Below are 21,525 nucleotides of genomic sequence, written 5' to 3' on the forward strand. Positions count from 1 at the left end.
ACAAGTATGAAATGATGAGAGGTGAAACTTTCCCCAAAGACGACTAGCCAACAGAGTCCACGGAGAAGCGGAATCAAGCAATCACATTAAAAAATTAGCAAAACGTTTCAGATACCATTTAAGGAGGTAGACCTAGGTTAAGGGGAATAACTCTTAAAATCATCAGTACGTTTGTGTCAACCATTTTCAAAAACATATTCTAAGCTTCTAGGTTACATAGATTATTTTTAATCTGTTTCAGGTAAATGCTTAAAAAACATTGATGAACTTGACTTTTACAAACGCTTAACTGATTTAAAGAGTTATCTCCCTCAACCAAATGTATGACTAAACAAAGAACGTAATAAAATTAAACCAACAACAACTCTGTAACACAAAGCTAAACAATTCATTTCGAGCAGTTATCATTTCTTTGCTACTTTGACTAATTAATTGGTGTTGTTTAACATCCAGTGGCAAATATTTCAAACAAATTCAATATAGAGTTCCTGATTTAGACATTACAGTAATATATAGTACAAAATGTACTATTAAGCTTCATAGTAAGAACATTTTGAATAATAAAGACAGTCTATAAAAGTAAATGAATAAACAAGACAGAAGACCACCCGTTTTTATGGTCCATAAGTAAAACATTAAACAAATATTACATCTTAATTTCTTCATCCGACACTAGCGTTCTTGTATGAAATATAAACGAAAATCAACACACTTGTTAAGTATAAGTAGACAGATAAATATATAAATACAGATAAATCGACGAGATAAATTCATTGGCTTCGTGTACCATGCCAAATAGTATAAATCTCATCACTAATATATGATGATTGCGCTTATCGTTACGACACTACGATTCAGCAGTGAATGATCACTTTTCTCGCCTTTGTAGAAGAGAGCTGTTTAGCTGTTGTAGTAGGATAATAGTAGATTGATTATGAATAACTAATTACATTTTGAATATAGGATTTTATTAGTTTGTGTAAAGAAAAACGATGGAGCTTATTATTATTTTGTTACCCTTTTTCGGATTGTCACTAAGGTAAGATTTTTGTTTTTATCTATCCTGTGTTATATTATCTTTAGACACTTTTTTTTATCTCTTACATGTAGTCATATTCAAATTGTTTATATTTTTTATTATCATGAAGATAAAGACACGCGACTCATTTCACAAAACTTTGCAGGAAAACCAATCGTAAGTTATGAACAATTCAGTGTAACCTTGCGATCAATTCTAATTGTAAAATTTTGTTTGTGTGTGTCCCTGCAATAACAGTGCTTTTTTTTATAAATACTATTTAACTTATTGAAAAAAATATCCTTTTTATTTCGTGAACATCTTTCGGCTTTTCCTATTTAAGTCAAACTTTTTACGGAGAAAACTACATATTTTCATTCTAAACACCAGATCTAGCCTGTAACTCAGTGGTTGTCGTTTGTTGGTGTATATCATTTTAAGAAGATGAGGTATTATTGCCCGTAGCCAGGAATTTCCAAGGGGGGGGGGGGGGGTCGTTGGACTCATGAACTCGACTTTAACAGTCACAACGTTGACTTTAACAGAGCTTATTTGATTTCAAGTCCGAACCCCCCCCCCCCCCCCCCACTGGCTACGGGTATGGCAAATAAGACCACTCTATTGAAGAGAATAAATGACACAAAAATTAACAAAAATAGATTGCGTTTCGTTTATTGTTTTGTACATAAATCAGGTCGTTTAATTTGATTTGTTTTACTATTGTCATTTAGGATCCTTTTATAACATACACTGCGGAATACATTTGGATCATTGTTGGAGACCATACGGTGACCAACAAAATATACACTCGCTAACTCCTACATCAATTAGTCACTGATTGAGAGTTGTCTCATTTGCAATCACTCAATATCTCCTTATTTGTATATTAAGAGTCCCCGATAATGACAGTGATTGGTTCTGTCATGATCTATAAAAAAACGTGATGCATTTATAAATCATTTTCATTTTTTTTTTCTCTTAATTGTGTAATTCAAAATATGTATCTCGTTCGCATTTACATAGATCAATATTTAAATTGCATGTAAACAAGTGATGTTGAATAATAATGTTAAGCCGTCGTATAGACAATATACATCCTGAATTAACAGGTCTATTAATTCAAGATACTATTAATACATACATGTATATATACGTAAACATTTCGTAGTAAGACAGTTAAACATTTAATGTAATTTTATTTCTACGAAAATTTATGGGCGCCATCTTCATTTCGTTGACCATTATGGAATAGCGGACTGTTTCGCAGATTTCCAAGGATAGACGATTGTGCTCCATTTAAGGTTACCGAAATTCCGTTCACTGTTTCTCAATGGTGACAGTTCTAAATGCGACTAAAGTAATCGTCAAATGTGTATTTACAAAGAATAAAACAAAAAGTGTTACTAACCGGAGAGGTGCTGTTTACCCTTCCGAAGCTCCCAGTCACTCCCAGTTTGGGTGGGTTTGAGTCACGTGGTTTGAGTTGCTTGATCTGTAATTTACTGTATAGTTTTTAGTAAGTTGTTGTTTTGTCTAGTCGTTGTAATTTTTTGTTTTTACATTTTAAATCAAAATGGACTATTAGCAATCCTGATATGCCTTTCTTTGAATTGCGTTGAAATAACGCGATTGGTATGCAGAAACTGATTCGAGGTTGAACTTAACTCGAAACGAAATTTATTATACTAAAATTTTGGAACGAATCAATCCTTCTGTTCATTATTTTCATCATATATTGCCTTTGGTGCAGAAATTTTATTACGCTTTTGTGTGGAATAAATTACGTTAATTCTATAACAAAGATATGAGGCGTTAAATTAATAAAGTTTTATAGGATAGTATATGATTGGTAATTGCACATAACACGTATCATACCTTTTTCTTTGAAATTCTAGAAGTGGTAGGTGTATCTATTTAATCAAAACTTCTTTTATGATATTTTGTCTCTCATAATGGTCGTTCCTGTTCTTTGATCTTGTTTTAAGGCAACATTAAGGCGGTGTAGATCAGTTTTTTAACGTTTTCATTGCGATTAGATGGGTACGGATTTTCTTGGCATTATTTTGCTTTCATACTAGGTAGGTCTGGGCGGTTTTTTTTTTTTTATAATTACTAAGTCCACTTTCCTTAATATCTTCCTTTCTACATATTTCTTAAAAAATGTTTTATAATAAAATAAAGTTAAGATATATATATGTACAAAAATGCTCTTTACTTAATATGCAAATTACACGAAATAAATTATATATTATAGTAATATCGAAATTGTTACACAACGACTTGTAGACAATGCATACAAATACGGTATGGCTATTTGTCGTTGTTGAATGCCGATCTTACGGTTCCCTATAATTGCTTAAATCCACTTCATTGGAGATTTGGTAGATATTTCAATTGTCTCATTAGTAATCATATCACATATCTTTATTATTACACTGCATGTACCATATAAATTAGAAGCAACGAAGCGGCGCATCCATTTTGATACGGGACGTGCTCTGACATCCCACAACCCCAGATTTAGTGCGGCATTTTATTGTTATTTTGCATTGCATCGAACCAGTATTTCATGCTAAAAAGGGCAGTAAGATGTAAAAGAGGGACGAAAGATACCAAAGGGACAGTCAAACTCATAAATCTAAAACAAACTGACAACACCATGGCTAAAAATGAAAAAGACAAACAAACAACAGCACACACGACACAACATAGAAAACTAAAGAATAAACAACACGAACCCCCCAAAAAACTAGGGGTAAATGTTTTGAAAATAGTGATAAGATTAGCTTATATACCATCTAATTTTCATTTAATAAAGTTTAATTGGAAATTTTTAAACATATCGTCATATTTAAAACTACAATTCTACAATGGGCATTCGCACACTCAAACAATAACTTGAAGTGATTATGAGCACTTGTTTGAAGTGTATTGTCAGTTTTGTAATGCTGAGGATATTTAATCACTTAAGATAATATACTGAAGATGCTGTTTAATAGAGTTGGCTTTTATTTCGAACAGATATGACGCTTTACATTCAAGTATGTTAAATAAGAAAAAAACGTCTTTAATATAAATAATTCTACGCCTTCCCATCAAGGATTATACAATAACTGTAAAATATTTATATTAAGATAACAATGATTTTTTATTTCCATTTTAAACGACTCTATTGATTATAGGAAGATCTGCATTATTCGCCCAGATGTTATACAAATGCTCCTGCAGAGAAATAAAGGTCATTGTAAGGACAACCAGCATAATGCCCATGATACAGCTGCATTAAGTCTAGTAAGCTTTCATTCTTGCTCATGAGTCTCACTAAACCAAGAAGTGTGTCACTCAGTGGTTGTCTTTTGTTGTATCTTAATAATTTGTTTTTTGAAGCAACACGTCCTCTGATTTGCTGTTAGTATTTTTTCTATCAGCTCATATAAATACTTTTGTCTAATTTTAAAAAAATCATGACGTCATCAACTTTTTTTCCTGATTTTGCCTGAATGGAATCTGCAAATAATTTATAAGGAATGACTGTAAGATTGTTTAACGATAAAGTGTACTGAATAAATATTTCTGCTAAGAAAATGGATAGGTTTTACATATTTGTTTGATTTCGTGTACATGTATACATATGGAATGTTACGGAAGCCGGTTAGTGTCAGGGTGGGGTTTTATTTTTTAAGTCGTTGTAACGACTTAGCTAAGTTGTTATAACGACTTATCATATCTACCTCGTTATATAACAACTTACCTAACTTGGTTTAACGACTTAGTAAAGTCGATATAACAACTTAGCTAAGTCGTTATAACGACTTAATAATAAAACTCCACCCTGACACTAACCGGCTTCCGTAGAATGTAGCCGTTGGTGGAAAAGAATGAAAAGAGAAGACCGAAACGGTGGGCATGACGCAATTATTTAATGACGCAACATTCAGCTCAATAGATATATCAGATGACAAATAGATAATGTTCACAAAATTGTTAAATATCTGATACATGGAATAAAAGATCCGTTTGAGTCTTTTTGCTAAGATCACACAGACGTTGAGCATAACAAGTAGGTGGGGGTCCTTAGATGACTTGTTGGAAGATAAGGTTATCAAAACTTATAGAATTATCATGATTTATGTTTTTAAAAGTGAAAAAAAAAGTACATGTTTATGACGTCAGAGGAAAGAAAATAGAAGATTTATTCATTATGTGAAAACACGCTTTTCCATTTGACTTTAAAATAACTACATTTATTGCAAACACAGTAAGATTTAAACATAACTATAGCATAACACTTATGTTTTATTCAAATTCATCACGAATTTGACATCTGCCATGATCCCAATTGATTGTTCAGTTGCAGATGTTGACCGTGAATATATAGAATACATGTCATACACATCTATAGATGAAATAAGCAGTATTGTGATGTAATGTCAATTATAGGAACAATTATATCTAAGTATTGATATTAATAACTAATTTAATACAATGTCATACAGCAAACGACACCCAGTAATTGTAGGAGTAAGAATGATCAGATTATACGTGTCACAGTGTTGTACTTGACACATGTTAAGTCATATGACACATTTCAGATTATACAGCAACGAGCTTAATGGTTTAGAATTGTTGAATTTCAAAATTCAATACAATTTAGTAATTTAAGTGGTCCATGAAATAGATATTTGAACCAGTCAAAGAGGGGCTAAAGACACTCAAACTCATAAATCGCAAATAAACTGACAACGCCATTGTTAAAAAGGAAAAAGACACACAGACATATTATACTAGTATATATACACAGGAAATAAAATAGACAACTAAAGACGAAGCAACACAAACCCCACAAAAAACTGGGGGTGATCTCAGGTGCTTCGGAATGGTAAAATATTTGGCAGCGGTATACAGTGTAGGTATGACAGTATGGAACTACAATGTAACATACACACTCAAATTGAGAAAATATCGGTTTTAATGTGTTTAAACTATTGGTTCAGCTTCCCAATTATTTTGATTCGAGCTCAAACGATGAGTCCGATGTAGATGGAATGCGTATCACATTATTCCCATAGGTATTTTATACGAGTTGTCTAAAACATAGAGCAAATTAATCATGACGAACTGAAATAATTTATGTTTTCTGAGATGGTTCGAGTTCTACTGACGAGACCGATGACAAAATAAAAGCCTGACGTGAGTGGAATGAGAGAGAAAGATAGACTGTTTGAGGTTAGGGGGAGGGTTGGGATCCCGCTAACATGTTTACATGTAACCCAGCCACATTATGTATATATGTGCCTGTCCCTAGTCAGGAGCCTGTATTTCAGTGGTTTCATATCGTTTGATGATGTGTTACATATTTGTTTTTCGTTCATTTTTTGTACATAGATTAGGCCTTTAGTTTTTCTCGTTTGAATTATTTTACATTTGTCTATCCGGAACCTTTTATAACTGACTATGCAGTATGGGCTTTGCTCATTGTTGAAGGCCGTATGGTGTTAATTTCTGTGTCATTTTGGCTCTTGTGGAGAGTTGTCTCGTTGACAATCATCTTCTTTTTTTTTATATTAGAGAGACTATAAATGATTAAATACAGTAGAAATGGAATACGCTTTCCAGGAATTCAAAATTCACTGTATCATTTTAGTTTTTATACCCCAAAATCACATTTTTTTTTATAGTTCTTTTAGTTAATGATAACTCTGCTATCTATATACACAGTGTTTATTAACTTCATATACCGTACACTCATACTATAATAACCTTTAGAATTGGTTTAATCTTTTCGCACATCTATAGGTACTTGATGAATAATGTTCTGTAAATTGGAACAATCCAATCGAAAGCCATGCTGACAGTTGTAATACTGATCATACTTAATAGTTATAGTTAAATAAACATTAGTTTGTGTTGTTTTAAGTAGTGGATCACACGAGATTTTTATATAGACTTACAATATTTTCTTTACTTATCATCTTTGAAGTGCACGTGCTTAATCTATTTTTTATTAAGAGTACCCTTATTACAATCATATCAAAAGTTGTCTTTTCCGATTCTCTCTATCTTCATGCATTAACCGCAATTACCAAACGACATGTTTTTTACTGTAGCGCTAAGGATGCTCTTGTTATCTATTTTGTATATAACTTTCGTTAATAAGTCAGCTCATATTCTGCCACTACGAAATATCTTTAATACCTTACAAACACCACTGTATATTAAAAGCTGTCGGCATCTTTTTTTTTTTAAATGATATTAGTTCAACCTCATTTGCAATTCATTAAACTAGTAAGCACTCTTTTACAACGACACATTTCAACATTGAAAGCTTTATTCAAAATGTTTAGGCTGTTCTGAAAATAGATATTTGTAAACATCATCTGTGGAGTTTGAATTGTTAAACATTAATTTTGTAATTTCGGGGTCTTTTTTAGCCGACTGTGCGGTATGTTCATTGTCGAATTCTATACGGTGACCTATAACTATTACCAATTTATGTGTCATTTTGACTCTTGTAAAGAGTTTTCTCATTTGCAATCATACCACATCTGTTTATATATTAAGGTGGTACCCAACACTTTCACTAAAATTAATTTGGCTCTTTTAATTTTCATAAAATTTTGTCAAAGTATTTACTTTGACCCTTTAACAAAAATATTAAAATATGAAAAAATTTTGAACCAACCGTTTTGTCAGAAAAAATACACTGGTTATATAGCAATTTGACAAACACCAATTTTGATCATTGAGAAGCTTAAAATTCTTTTTACAAGACAACGTAATTAAAACGTTTAGCTGACTTTACAGAGTTATCTCCCTGTAGTGTAACGTACCACCTTAACAGCAATAAAAGCGCTGTTCCGTTTCTGTGTGTTTTTTTTATTTTTGTTGTTCATGAACTTATACCCATTTTCTTTGTTTTTCTATCATGTCACATCCAGAACAACAATTTAACATTTTGGAATGTTTGGAGAATTTTAAAGTACTTTAATAGCAAATTATGTACAATGTTAACCATATGTGCTATAGCAATTTTCAATAATATGTATGTTGACCTGCTGTTAGAATTTAATCAATTCTACTTACTCTGCTACTTACGTGTTTGACATTAACATGGACATGTACAAATACAAATATTTGTTGACATTCCGAACTGATTTGAAATTTACATTAAACACATAACTTTGTTCATTTTCCTTTGGTTAAATGTTAAATTATTTATCGTACGAGAAATGTTTCCAACTTTGTAGAATTTAGTATAAAATATATATCGTCTTTACTGTTGTATTATTAACAGTCGTTTACGAATTAAGATTTCTATAATATCATTGCTTATACAATATACAATTTGAATTGTGTAACTTCTTTCAATGTCGAAATCGTTGCAGCATTTCCACCTGGAGAGTTAGAAACACTTTAAGTGTAAACCAATAACTTGAAAATTGGGTTTTTTTCTGCTTACCAATGAAGTATACCAATACGCTGTATAAAGGGGAAGACAGGAAAATGTTTTCACGTAGGATGAAATGTCTTCCTATCGTCTGAACTAGCAATAGCAACGTGTCTAATACATAGCAGGGATCATATGCATATCACATTAACATCTCCTTCTCATTCTAATATGCATGTAATATTTGCAACTTGACGTAAATCCCAAACATAGTTATCATCACCGTTAAAATAACTAATATATGGAAATTATTCGTTGAAACAGGTTTTATTTAATAAAATACTAGCATCTAGTCCTCCCACATTTATTTCTAAGCAACACAATAATATTCGAATATGAAATATTTTCGTCACAGCATGTACAGTTGTCTTTTATTTTATCTTTTAAAAATTTACTAAGATAATGCTGATTCTGTGCTTATTTCGAAAATAAACATTATTTTTTTTTAAATAAAACACGCTGGGATAAACTAATAGCCTAAGTGGATGAAAAGGGCAAACTGTTAAAACATGGTGTTTGTAATTTATATGGAATTAGGAATGGTAAATGTATAGCGGTTTTGTAATATACAACTTCAGCATAATATACATATATAGTATGATGGTACATGCATGGAATTTTTGTTTGAAACAAATTTCTATAGAAAGGTATAAATGTCATAATATGAACAATTTTTATACTCTTTTCCCTTTAAATACCACTGTAGCATATACAAAAGAAGATGTGGTATGATTACCAATGAGACAACTCTCCACAAGAGACCAAATGATACAGAAATTAACAACTATAGGCCACCGTACGGCAATCATCAATGAGAAAAACCTGTACCGCATAGTCAGCTATAAAAGACCCGAAACGAGAAAACTAACGGCCTAATTTATGTACAAAAAATGAACGAAAAACAAATATTTAACTCATCAGCAAACGACAACTACTGAATTACAGGCTCAATAATACCGTTTTTTACAGTATGCTGTAAGTTAGTTATATAAAAAAATAATAATTTGTTTTTATCATATTGTTAATCTTACCATGTGATAACTTATAAAAATCATTTTGACAGATATTACCAGTTATAAACTTTGAAGGTAGATAAATCGCGGGAGGTTATCTTTTCATGTTCAAACACTTGCTAATCAGCTAATAACGTACTTTTTTTTTGGCGAACTTACATCTACTATGAAGAAAACGACACATGTGAAAATCGATTACCGTTTGAGTATCTTTCATCTAGTCACAAATAATATATAAAAGAACACGGATGAAAGAGACTGAAATAAATAAGAATATCTTTGAAATCTAAATGTAATATCTTTAGTTAATTCAAAATTTGAAATTAGAATTTCGAAATACAATATCCGAAATTTCAATCAGACGTCAGTGTCTAAGCCATTGAATGCATGTAATTACACCAAATCACTATGTTTTAGTTCTACATTATGTTGTTGTTTCCTGTATCATGAATTTCTGAGTTTTCTTTATAAAAATACTAATTTTTAACTTTGATAATGAAACATGAATATTATATTTTACTTGTTTGTTCATTGGATATGCTGTTAGACACATTTGTAGATATTCCATCCTCTATAATAAGCCGCTAAAAAGTAAAATCACAAAAATACTGAACTCAGAGGAAAAACAATTCGGAAAGTCTATAATCACATGGCAAAATCAAATAACAAAACGCATCAAAAACGAGTGGACAAGAACTGTCATATTCCTGATTGGTACAGGCATTTTTAAATGTAGAAAATGGTTGATTGAACCTGGTTTTAAAGCTAGCTAAACATCTCACTTCTATAATCCTCTAGTTGTATAAAGGAGCATAATAATATTTTTGATGTTACATGTATGTCGTGCTTTTACAAATCTTCGTCAGTTAGGTTAGTTTACATAAACTATCTGATGTTTAAATGCCGAAAATTTTGCTTGCATTGCGGTATGGGTTTTGCTCATTGTTGAAGTTTATATGGTGACCTATAGTTTACCTTAGCCGTATTTGGCACAACTTTTTGGAATTTTGGATCCTCAATGCTCTTCAACTTCGTACTAGTTTTGGTTTATAAATATTTTGATATGAGCGTCACTGATGAGTCTTATGTAGACGAAACGCGCGTCTGGCTTACTAAATTATAATCCTGGTACCTTTTGACTATTCTTACCTTTCATATAGTTAGTTTTTTGTATGGTCAAGAGTGAACTTGTCTCGTTTGCAATCATATACAACATGTTCTAATTTTTATATTATACAAGCTTCACCATCTATAAATAATTTAATTTTGGATGTACCGCGTCTTCTGATTGGCTGACGTTATTTTGGTATCAGCCCACAGACATAACTCAGTCATGTGACCGTGACTTCGTCAACGTTTTTTCATGGTTTTCTACGGTTTAAAATGGAATTTAGAATTAAATTATAAGAAATGACTGTAACATTTTTTCTGTCTATTCGAAATAACATAAAAAATGTGGTACACACTGTTAAATAACCCGCTACGTGCGTTATCCAGTGTGCACCACATTTTTTATGTTATGTCTTCATAGACAGAAAAAATATTACAGTCATTCCTTAAATAGTACTGGCAAGCAACGCATGATATATTCGTCAATGGACGTTATGTTACAATACTTCAACGATATAATGTTTGGAATAAGATATCATTGGACAACGAGATTTCTGACGACAACTCGCTCCTTTCTCTCGGCGACATTGATTAATCTGAATCTAAGAGAAGGTTTTTCATATATGAAAATCATTCGTCTCAACTCGGCCGATTCCGTACCCTCATCTAACGCGGATTCTACCGAGGATTGCCGAATGATATGACAAGGTTATTTTACAGAAACAAGGTTTTGGTTAAATTTAAAATTGACCTACATGTAATACAAATTATCGAGAAAGATTGAAACAGTATTAGTGCAATGCATTAAACCAAAGAATTGACGACATCTGAAAAATCTTCTCTGTCATATAGTTTTGACTGATTTTCTAGGTTTTTTAGGTTAACTATCAAAACAAGGATACATGTACTAGTTGGTGTCTATAGGACATTGTGTCGCAATCATATTGTCACATGTCTGAGTTGGGTTAACTAACAAATTTGGGTTAAAATCCACATCAGATCCGCCAAACAATTTGGTCAAATTAAAGAAGCATATGATTTCAGTCTATTTTCATAACTGTCTTTATCCGTGTCCTTATTTCTTCTTTAATGACTTCACAAACTGTATCCTGCTATCACACTTTTTTCAAATAAAAAGGACAACGCGACGAGTCTAACTGGTGGAGCAGGTACATCTTACCCTTCATTAGTATATTAGTTAACTTCCGGTTCTGGTAGGGTTTCTATTGGCAAATCAGCTTATTTTCCTCATCCTTTAAAAATAACATATACGAGATCTTGCTTCGTTTTGGCAGATGGTTTGTTCATAATGTCGTTCATACACTAATTATGAGAATAAGCTGACTTTGCAAATCACCGCCCTGAATCATTTTGTAATTTTCTGATAACTACTAACGATTAGCAGTTATGACATAACTGTTACTCAGCCATTAACCCATAGTATAATTATATATACATACGCTGTACAAATAGTTCCCATCTAATGTGACATTAGGCCGTCAAGCGTGGTAAAAAAATGTCTTGAAAAGTGTTAAAGTCATTCTGTGTTTGTTAAGATAAACTATGTTTACATGCAAGTATATAAACAAATATATGTTTTGTTTGACTGCACCTGTTGACAACAGCAATAACAGACGTTCTAAGATAGTATGTCAACTTAATGATCAATTTGCGACGTATGGCTAGAACATTAGGTACTAAGTGAATTTTGACGTTTTAAAGATTATGCAAAAAAAGCTACATGGGAAACAAAAGTATGCAATACGAATCAATTATAGACTACAATATAAGACAACGCAATGATCAAAGAAAAATGGTGAAAAAACCAACTACTTAAAAATCCAGAGAAAAGTTATAATGCAATATTTAACCTCGCTTCGTTCCTTGTTGTGCCTTCATTAAGACAGGAGAGGTAAGCCCTTGTCTTATACGTGTCTTTGTGTATAGTCTGTCATGATCGTTTTTTAGTACACACTTTAATCTGACTTTCAGGTCAAAGGTTTGTTAAGGTCTGTTACATTGGTTTACCCCGGGACGTTTACTTAACGACATTGACTTGACTAAATTTTGAAGGTCGTTCAGTGATCTACAGTAATCTACGCATGTATTCTTCGGCAGATAGCTGTCTCATTGGCAAACATTGCCGAATACCCGCCGTACGGTGACCTTTAGTTGATAACCGCTACGTCGTTTCATCTCTGGTAGAGGGGAGTCTTATTGGTAATCTTGCCACATCTTCTTACTTTTACATACCATAGATCATCGCATCATTCTCAAAACGTTCTGTTTGCGCATATTCATAAGAGCCAAACAGTTAAGATGCCGAGGCAATATACAGATATATGAAACATGCGAATCAAAAGCAGAAAAGTGTAAAATGTCAGAAAAAACAGCCAAAAAATTTGAAATAATATAAATGACGTAAACTGAGGACGACATAACTAAATCAATATACCGTAAGCTTGTATAATAAGATGAGGACACTTGCACCATAAATGAGCGGTACAAGAAAATAATTTACCAAGTTGCTTTGAGAAATGAGATATGATATTAACAATAATCCACCAGTAAGCCTTTTTATATTATATAAATGATAGCAAATGATATACATTGTAATATAATTGTAGCTCTACTTTAAATGTACCGCCTTTGTGCATTACCAGTCATAAACTGTTTGCACAGTTTGACTATCGTGAAAGAGGTATTGCACCAGTAAAATAACACTATAATTAATACTAATGCTACTTACAAACGTCACGAACCTTAAATAAATGAGTGACATCAGGACACGATTTGTAACAATGTTGCAACTTTTCCAAGTAATATTCACAATAAACCAAACACTTGAGATTGATTAAACCAAGGGGCAATTAATAAGGGTCCGGATTGAGGTCCTTCATTTCTGTATTCTATTTTTTTTTTTTACACCGTATATTTGTCTATTCTCATCTTGTTTGTCCATTATACTTTTTTTTTTTATTTTTACACATACATTCTTTATTTTTGCCTTTATACCGTTATTCTTTATTTCCGTATTTATTCTGCACATTCTGTCCATTACTGGATGTTTAGATCTATTCTGAACATATTTAGGCCCTATAAGTAATTCATAGCTCATCTCTTTCGAATATAGAAAGACATGAAAAAAAAAGACCAATAGAGAGAAAAAAAGTTAACAGTCATAAAAGACTTTAACATGATAGTAGATATAAAGCAAAACGAGACCTACTAAAACCCAGACTCGTGAACGATGTGTTACCGAACCCAATTTATAATCGAATTTTCATGCATATACTATAACAACATGTGCCACTTGTAAATCAGGATATATATTCTTATCTTTTCGAAGCTCATGGCTTTCATGGTGTTCGAGGTCCTCAAGTTTTAGTTTTCAATGTATTCTTTTGGGTCTGTCGTTTCTATTTTCGTCGCGTTTCTTTATCTTCAAAGCACGTGTTTATGAAAGTTGAATAGTTATCAAAGGTACCAGGCTTATAATTTGATACGCCAGACGCGCGTTTCGTCTATATAAGATTCATCAGTGACAATCAGATCAAAGTAGTCAAAAATTCAAACAAGTATAAAGTTGAAGAGCATTGAAGACCCAACATTCCAAAAAGTCAGATGATGTGATACGATTGCCAGTGAGACCATTGTTCACAAGAGACCAAATGACACAGAACATTTTTTTTTTATTGGACTTTTAATATTTGTATTGTCCCTATGAGCTGTCTCATTCTCATAGGTCTATACTTAGACCTAATTGCCGACATCTTCAAGTAAGGTATATCTTAGACGATTTGGTTGCTCTGTTCATTTTTTTAATTTAATTTTTTGATGTTTTTGTTCCTCTAAACATTAATGTTGTTGGCATTCAAACGATTTGGACGCAAACGCACACGTACACGACGACAGGTAATCACAGAAACATGCACCATTTTCATTCTCAATTTTATTGTTGGAACGGAAATCATAAAATCATTCGTTTTAATGAGAATGATGACATATGGAAATTAAACGACAGTTTTGGCCTCGCAGGGACGGACTTGTCTTATTACTATAATATAGATGAGAACATTAACACCTTTAAGTTGCGTAATTTTTCTTCTTATATCCGAAGATCAAGTGTTTGATTTTCGTAAAAAAATATATTTATAGCTTCTTGCAATATCAGGTTTGATTAACGTAAGTCGTTATATTTGAAGTAATACAGTCTAATTTTTATAATATCTGCAGATAAATATTTAAAATTGAGAAGGGAACCCCACAAATGGGGTTTCAATGCAGCGAGAAACTCACGCAACTGGAAGTGGTTCCAGCTGGCCACTATTAAAATAAATGTGTGTACTAGTTCAGTGAAAATAAACGTCACACTGAACTCCAAAACATATAAATTAACTTAAATAAAAAACACCATACAAGTCTAACAAAGACCAGAGACTCTGGACAGGCGCAAAAACCCAGGGGTATAAATATGGAACGCCAAAACTGTCTTGTTATGACCATTTTCATTATATGATGTGCATTTACCTTTATATGATGTGCACTTGTCATTATATGATGTGCATTTACCTTTACATGATGTGCACTTGTCATTATATGATGTGCAAACACCTTTATATGACGTGCAAATATGCTTATATTATGTGCAAGTATCTATATATGATGTCCAAACATCTCTATATGATGTGCAAATATACTTATATGATGTGCATAAATACTTATATGATGTGCAAATGTTCTTATATGATGTGCAAGCATACTTATATAATGTGCAAACATTCTTATATGATGCGCAAATATCCTTTTATGATGTGCACATATACTTATATAATGTGCAAATGTACTTATATGATGTGCAGTTATACTTATATGATGTGCAAACATCCTTATATGATGTGCAAACATCCTTATATGATGTGCAAACACCCTTATATGATGTGCATTTTCCCTTATATTATGTGCAAACATCTTTATATGATGTGGTTGTGTCATTATATTATGTGCTTGTAATCTTATATCATGTGGTTCGGTTAACTTCATTATATGATGTCGAAACGTCATTATATGATGTGCTTTCATCGTCGTTATGGTCAATGAACATGATTACGATTAGAATGATTACTGTCTACGTCATAACTGATTCCGATCTGCTTCTGCAGAATTGATATAAACCCGGATCAAATCTAAAGTTATTTATAAAGAGAAAAACCTTGACATGTTTGTTCCTCGATTTAAGATGAAAAAAAATCACACCAAATATTGATGGAAAATTGTCAAATTATGAATTTTCAATCGATGGGTTAATAATGAATATACGGGATCTACAATGATGAGCATACAGTTAACTTATTACGTTTTAGAAATAGATCTTTAATCTTTTAAGCGAAAGTGCATTTTTAAGATAAAGTGAGACAGTGCATTTTAACAAAAAATTAACGTTTCCAACATTTCGGCGGAAGATTAAGATCAATTAATGCAGGAACTAGAAGAAGAATTTCCCGGTAGCGGCGAAAATATGATAAAACAAATTGTGTGCCTCTCATTTATAGCTTGCTGTTCGGTTTGAGTAAAATCTCCGTGTTGAAGGCCGTAATTTAACCTATAATTGTTTAACTTTTACACATTATGACTTAGATGTAGAGTTGTCTCATTGGCACTCATATCATATCTTCCTATTTCTATTCATTGCAAAAAACACCAATGAACTCAACGTCAATTTTAAAAACATTTTATAACGATAGCTACAAAATTATCCGCTCTTGTATATACAATTATACCGGTATGGATGATTGGTTGATTAATTTGTTGATTGATTGCTTTTAAACGCCACTTTCAACACGATCATGCTACTTCGTGGCAGTGAGTTTATATAGATGGAGGAAGCCGAAGTCCCCGGAAAGAAACACCGACTTTCGGAAAAACTAATAATTCTATTCAATTGAGATAGGAGTCGAGCTTAACTGCCACGTGTGGGATTCGAACTCACAACCTACATGTAAGTGTTGACAGACTAGATACTCGGACTACTCGGCCACCGAGCCAACCCCCCCCCCCCCCCCAAAAAAAAAAAGAAAAAAAAAGGAATGAAAGGAGATATGGGATGACCTTCAACTCGGTGCATGACATTTGCTTGCATCTTTTTATTATGTTTTCATGCATTTATTGCACACTTACATGATTATGAATGTATGCTTGACGTCCAGCGGAATAGTGATATATAAAAGACTATGTGGTATGATTGCCAATGAGACAACTCTCCACAAGACACCAAATGACACAGAAATTAACAACTATAGGTCACCGTACGGCCTTCAACATAGAGCAAAGCCCATACCGCATAATCAGCTATAAAATGCCCCGAAATGACAAATGTTTAACAATTCAAACGAGAAAACTAACGGCATAATGTATGTACAAAAAATGAACGAAGAACAAATACTGGTATGTAACACATCAACAGACGACAACCACTGAATTACAGGCTCCTGACTTGGGACAGGTGCATATTCGTATGGGAACATATTAATGTGAAATGAATATTAACCCTGTTTTGTAATAGCCCGACACCCTGAGTCGGATTTTTAACATGCTACTTCGCAGAAATCCATTTCAGCTTACGGTGTTATCCGGACAGATTATTCTGATTCCGAGCCGAACAAGTCTTTGATTTTACTCCTTAATTTAGCAGGGAAGCAGCAAATACCAATTTAAAATTCTTTGGTTTTAAACCGGCCGGAAATCGCACCTACGACCAGCAACACTAGAGGCTAACATGCTACCATGAAAGCACCGCCACTAGACAGTTTCCCGTAATATAAAAGAAAAGCCGTTCAGATATACAACTCCGTAAACAGGGCTAACATACTGACCATTGATTTTTTGGGGGGGAAAGGGGGAAAGGGGGAAAGGGGGCATGTTTTTTTGTAAATGTTTGATTCCAAGTTTCTTGAAAGATATTTTATCTTTTTCAGGAGGGAATCAAAATAATTGTTTCCATTAAAATGAGAGAAAAAATAAAACAATAATGAAATTAAAAAAAAAAACCATATTATTTTAAAAAAAGAGTTTTTTCATTAAAGTTGAAAAATATGTTTGTCCTGGAATAAGAAAGTACACGTCCTCCTGCCCACACTTCATGTTTACATAACGATGACCGTGGGGGCATTCCGATGTATTGTCGCAACAGAGATTTGACTTTCGATTTTGACTGGTACATGTAACCGATCGTATAAAAACGCCGACATAATCGGGTGCAAAATAACATTCCTTGTCGCTTCAAGTAATACTCATTAAAACATTTTTTTAGAACATATTAAATTAATAATATGAAAATTTTGCGTCGTTAGAAATATATTTATACATTTGTAAGTAATATATATGCACACGTACAGAACAATTGTGTCAACGCATGCGGAAGAATATCTCAAAAACGTTTATGCGGGAAAAATGAATGCCTACATAAATCCAAACTATTAGAAAATCCGAATTATTACAGAAGAGTTTTCACCATGCACTTGCACTGCACTATTATTAGAATAATAGAATAGAATGCTATAGCATTTGGATCAAAATTATGTAAAACTATACATGTAACTGTTATATACAAATATTAATTTAATATATAACAACAAACCAGAGTATACTGATTTGTATCACTACAATATAATTGTGATTACGGTGAGGTTGAATTCCCTGTCATTTATTCATCATCCAAGCACGAACTTGTCTCAGAAAAAAATATATCTCTGTAAGTTAACCTCACTTTCAGGTATTGAGATGTGATTTTATTTTAGACAAGTGCGTGTGACCATCCACGAGAACTTGCGGTCATCCGATGTTCAGTACTTTAGTCCTTTGATACTGTTTGTTCTAGTAAATATTACATCAGCCAATGAAATTCAGCCTTCACATTTTTGAAGGTGTATATAAATCCGACAAAACCGAGAATCCCACTGGTGACCTTTAAACAGAAAATAGAATGGAGCGTTTTCAGATCCGCGTAAGCATAGCTTGGACACACAATATCTGTAATTTAATTAGATTTGTGTCTGAATGAACATAAAAACACTGTATTTATTTTTTGTTTACTGAGGCCTGGTGGTCTCTGACAGATAGAGAGTTGTGTTTTCAATTTTTCTAAGTGAAGATTTACGGCGGTGACTTTTAATATTTTGCGTTTATCTTTAAAACTACAATAGATTAAAAAAAATAATAGTTCAATGTGTCTGAATTTATTCTATGGTAAATTTTAAGGTCCCATTTTGGGCAATTTTGGTTCTTATGAGTTTTGTTGTTTTATTGCCTATTATTTTGATACTTATTTATAAACCTTTTCTTAGCAAAATAGTTTTCTCGTTTGAATTGTTTTACATTATCATCATGGGGCCTTTTATACTGACTATGCGGTATGGGCTTTGCTCATTGTTGAAGGCCTTACGGTTACCTATCGTTGTTAATTTCTGTGTCATTTTGGTCTCTTGTGGAGAGTTGTCTCATTGGCAATCATTCCACATCTTCTTTCTTTATATTATAAGAACAGATTTAAAAATAAGTAAATTATAATTATTGTCATTTTCAATTTTCAACATTGGTGGTGAGGACGCGGTAGGAAAGATGGGAATTCCTCTAATTTTTTTCCAATTCATTACCGTGAAATAGGAAAAAAAAACCACAATCATTCCAAAGACATAAACTTTACACGCCCCCCCCCCCCCATCCCCCTAAAAAACCCACCAGAGAACAATTACACACACCTTTCTCAATACATTTGTTCTTAATAACAAAACAAAAAACCGCATTAAATTCTTTTTGCATTATATAAGTTTAAAATAGCACGTCAATAGTGGATCTAGAACTTCAAGTGTGGAAGTTGTTTGCGACTTGGAATTTAATTTGGATATGCCGGTTATGGTCTCATTGATATTTATCACACCTTCATTCAATATTACTAGTTTCAGATGAAACCATACTCTGCTAGAAGAAATTATTTGTTGAAAAAAATAAGGATTTAGATTTTAACAGATGAGGCTAGCGGAGCTAGGCGTGAAATTGACGTCTTTCGAGTCAAAACTATTAATTTTTACTGGGGAGGGGGGGGGGGAGTACGATGAGGGTCGAACCCTAAAGAGTTAGGGCAAGTATGGACATAACCATTCCAGCTTTATACAGGTCTGAATTTGAATTAATTCATTATTTAATAACTGACAAATCATAGGTTTATGACACATAATAAATGTAGTCTAAGATTTTCAAAAGTTGAAATTGGGCAATTACCTATTATATTGTCCAATATCCGAAATCTAAATATATTGCTAGATTCAACATATCAAAGAACCCTAAGAATTGCTTGTTTTAAGTGCTGTTTTGGCCCCTTATTTCTAAAAAGTTTTTGTCTGGCAACAAAGTATTTACGCACAACGAACACATCGCAAAAACATTATACTGCGTCAAATCTATAAATATAAACAATTGAATACCACCATTTTATTTAAAAAAAAATCAAAATTAAAGGCTCCTTTAATTTCTTCCTATCCCCTCTTTATGGGGGTTGCAAATGACCGGTCCATTATATTGGTCATTACCCTATCAATGTCCGGTTTTTGTCCATTTTTGAGTCTTTCTTCAGAAAAGTGATATATAAAGACAAACTTCCACAGCTAAAATGATCAGCAAAGCAAACTTTACAAAACAATGAACATACTGGAAATTCATGTATTTACTTCTTTAAAAAAAAAGCCGCTAACGCAAGGTATACAGATATTGTCAAATATAAGCCTAGTACAATGAGCATAGAGCATGACATAAAAGAATCATTTCTTTTAATTTAATAACTTTAACTGTATGCCCATTATTGCAGACCTCGTATGTTCATTAATGTAGACCCATTGATTAAAACTAAACTTTGCAATTCACAATTTGACAATTTTCCAATACTGAATATCTGGTGTGATTTTTTCATCTTAAATCGAGGAATAAACATGTCAAGGTTTTTTTGTTTTTTTCCATCTCAACCATTTTCCAAACGATAGCTACAGATTTGATCCGGGTTTATATTTATTCTGCAGAAGCAGATCGGAATCAGTTATGACGTAGACAGTAATCATTCTAATCGTAATCATGTTCATTGACCATAACGACGATGAAAGCACATCATATAATGACGTTTCGACATCATATAATGAAGTTAACCGAACCACATGATATAAGATTACAAGCACATAATATAATGACACAACCACATCATATAAAGATGTTTGCACATAATATAAGGAAAAATGCACATCATATAAGGGTGTTTGCACATCATATAAGGATGTTTGCACATCATATAAGGATGTTTGCACATCATATAAGTATAACTGCACATCATATAAGTACATTTGCACATTATATAAGTATATGTGCACATCATAAAAGGATATTTGCGCATCATATAAGAATGTTTGCACATCATATAAGTATGCTTGCACATCATATAAGAACATTTGCACATCATATAAGTATTTATGCACATCATATAAGTATATTTGCACATCATATAGAGATGTTTGGACATCATATATAGATACTAGCACATAATATAAGCATATTTGCACGTCATATAAAGGTGTTTGCACATCATATAATGACAAGTGCACATCATGTAAAGGTAAATGCACATCATATAATGACAAGTGCACATCATATAAAGGTAAATGCACATCATATAATGAAAATGGTCATAACAAGACAGTTTTGGCGTTCCATATATAAACCTGTTTTGTGAGATCTCAACCATCCCCGTATATCTCTATCCAATGCAAAATTTCATGTTTCAAAGTTTTATGTTTTTTTTTTAGTTCTGTTATTAATGTACTATCAATTCATAGCAATCTTTTTGAAAAGCTTGTTATTTTGAAACTGAGTTCGCGGATTCATTCTTTCGTGATTTTTAA

At 32.5% G+C, this 21,525-nt stretch overlaps 1 long non-coding RNA gene across 1 annotated transcript in view; it reads left to right on the forward strand.

The window, feature by feature from the left end:
• Window positions 1-812: 812 nt before the first annotated feature.
• Window positions 813-21,525, forward strand: part of LOC143055683 (uncharacterized) — a 45,537-nt gene continuing 24,824 nt past the window's right edge. Inside the window, exon 1 of the long non-coding RNA XR_012972130.1 lies at window positions 813-1,039. This is a non-coding gene — a long non-coding RNA (uncharacterized LOC143055683). The remainder of the gene's footprint in view (window positions 1,040-21,525) is intronic.

This window comes from Mytilus galloprovincialis, chromosome 12, assembly GCF_965363235.1.
Source record: "Mytilus galloprovincialis chromosome 12, xbMytGall1.hap1.1, whole genome shotgun sequence".
Lineage (NCBI taxonomy): Eukaryota > Metazoa > Mollusca > Bivalvia > Mytilida > Mytilidae > Mytilus > Mytilus galloprovincialis.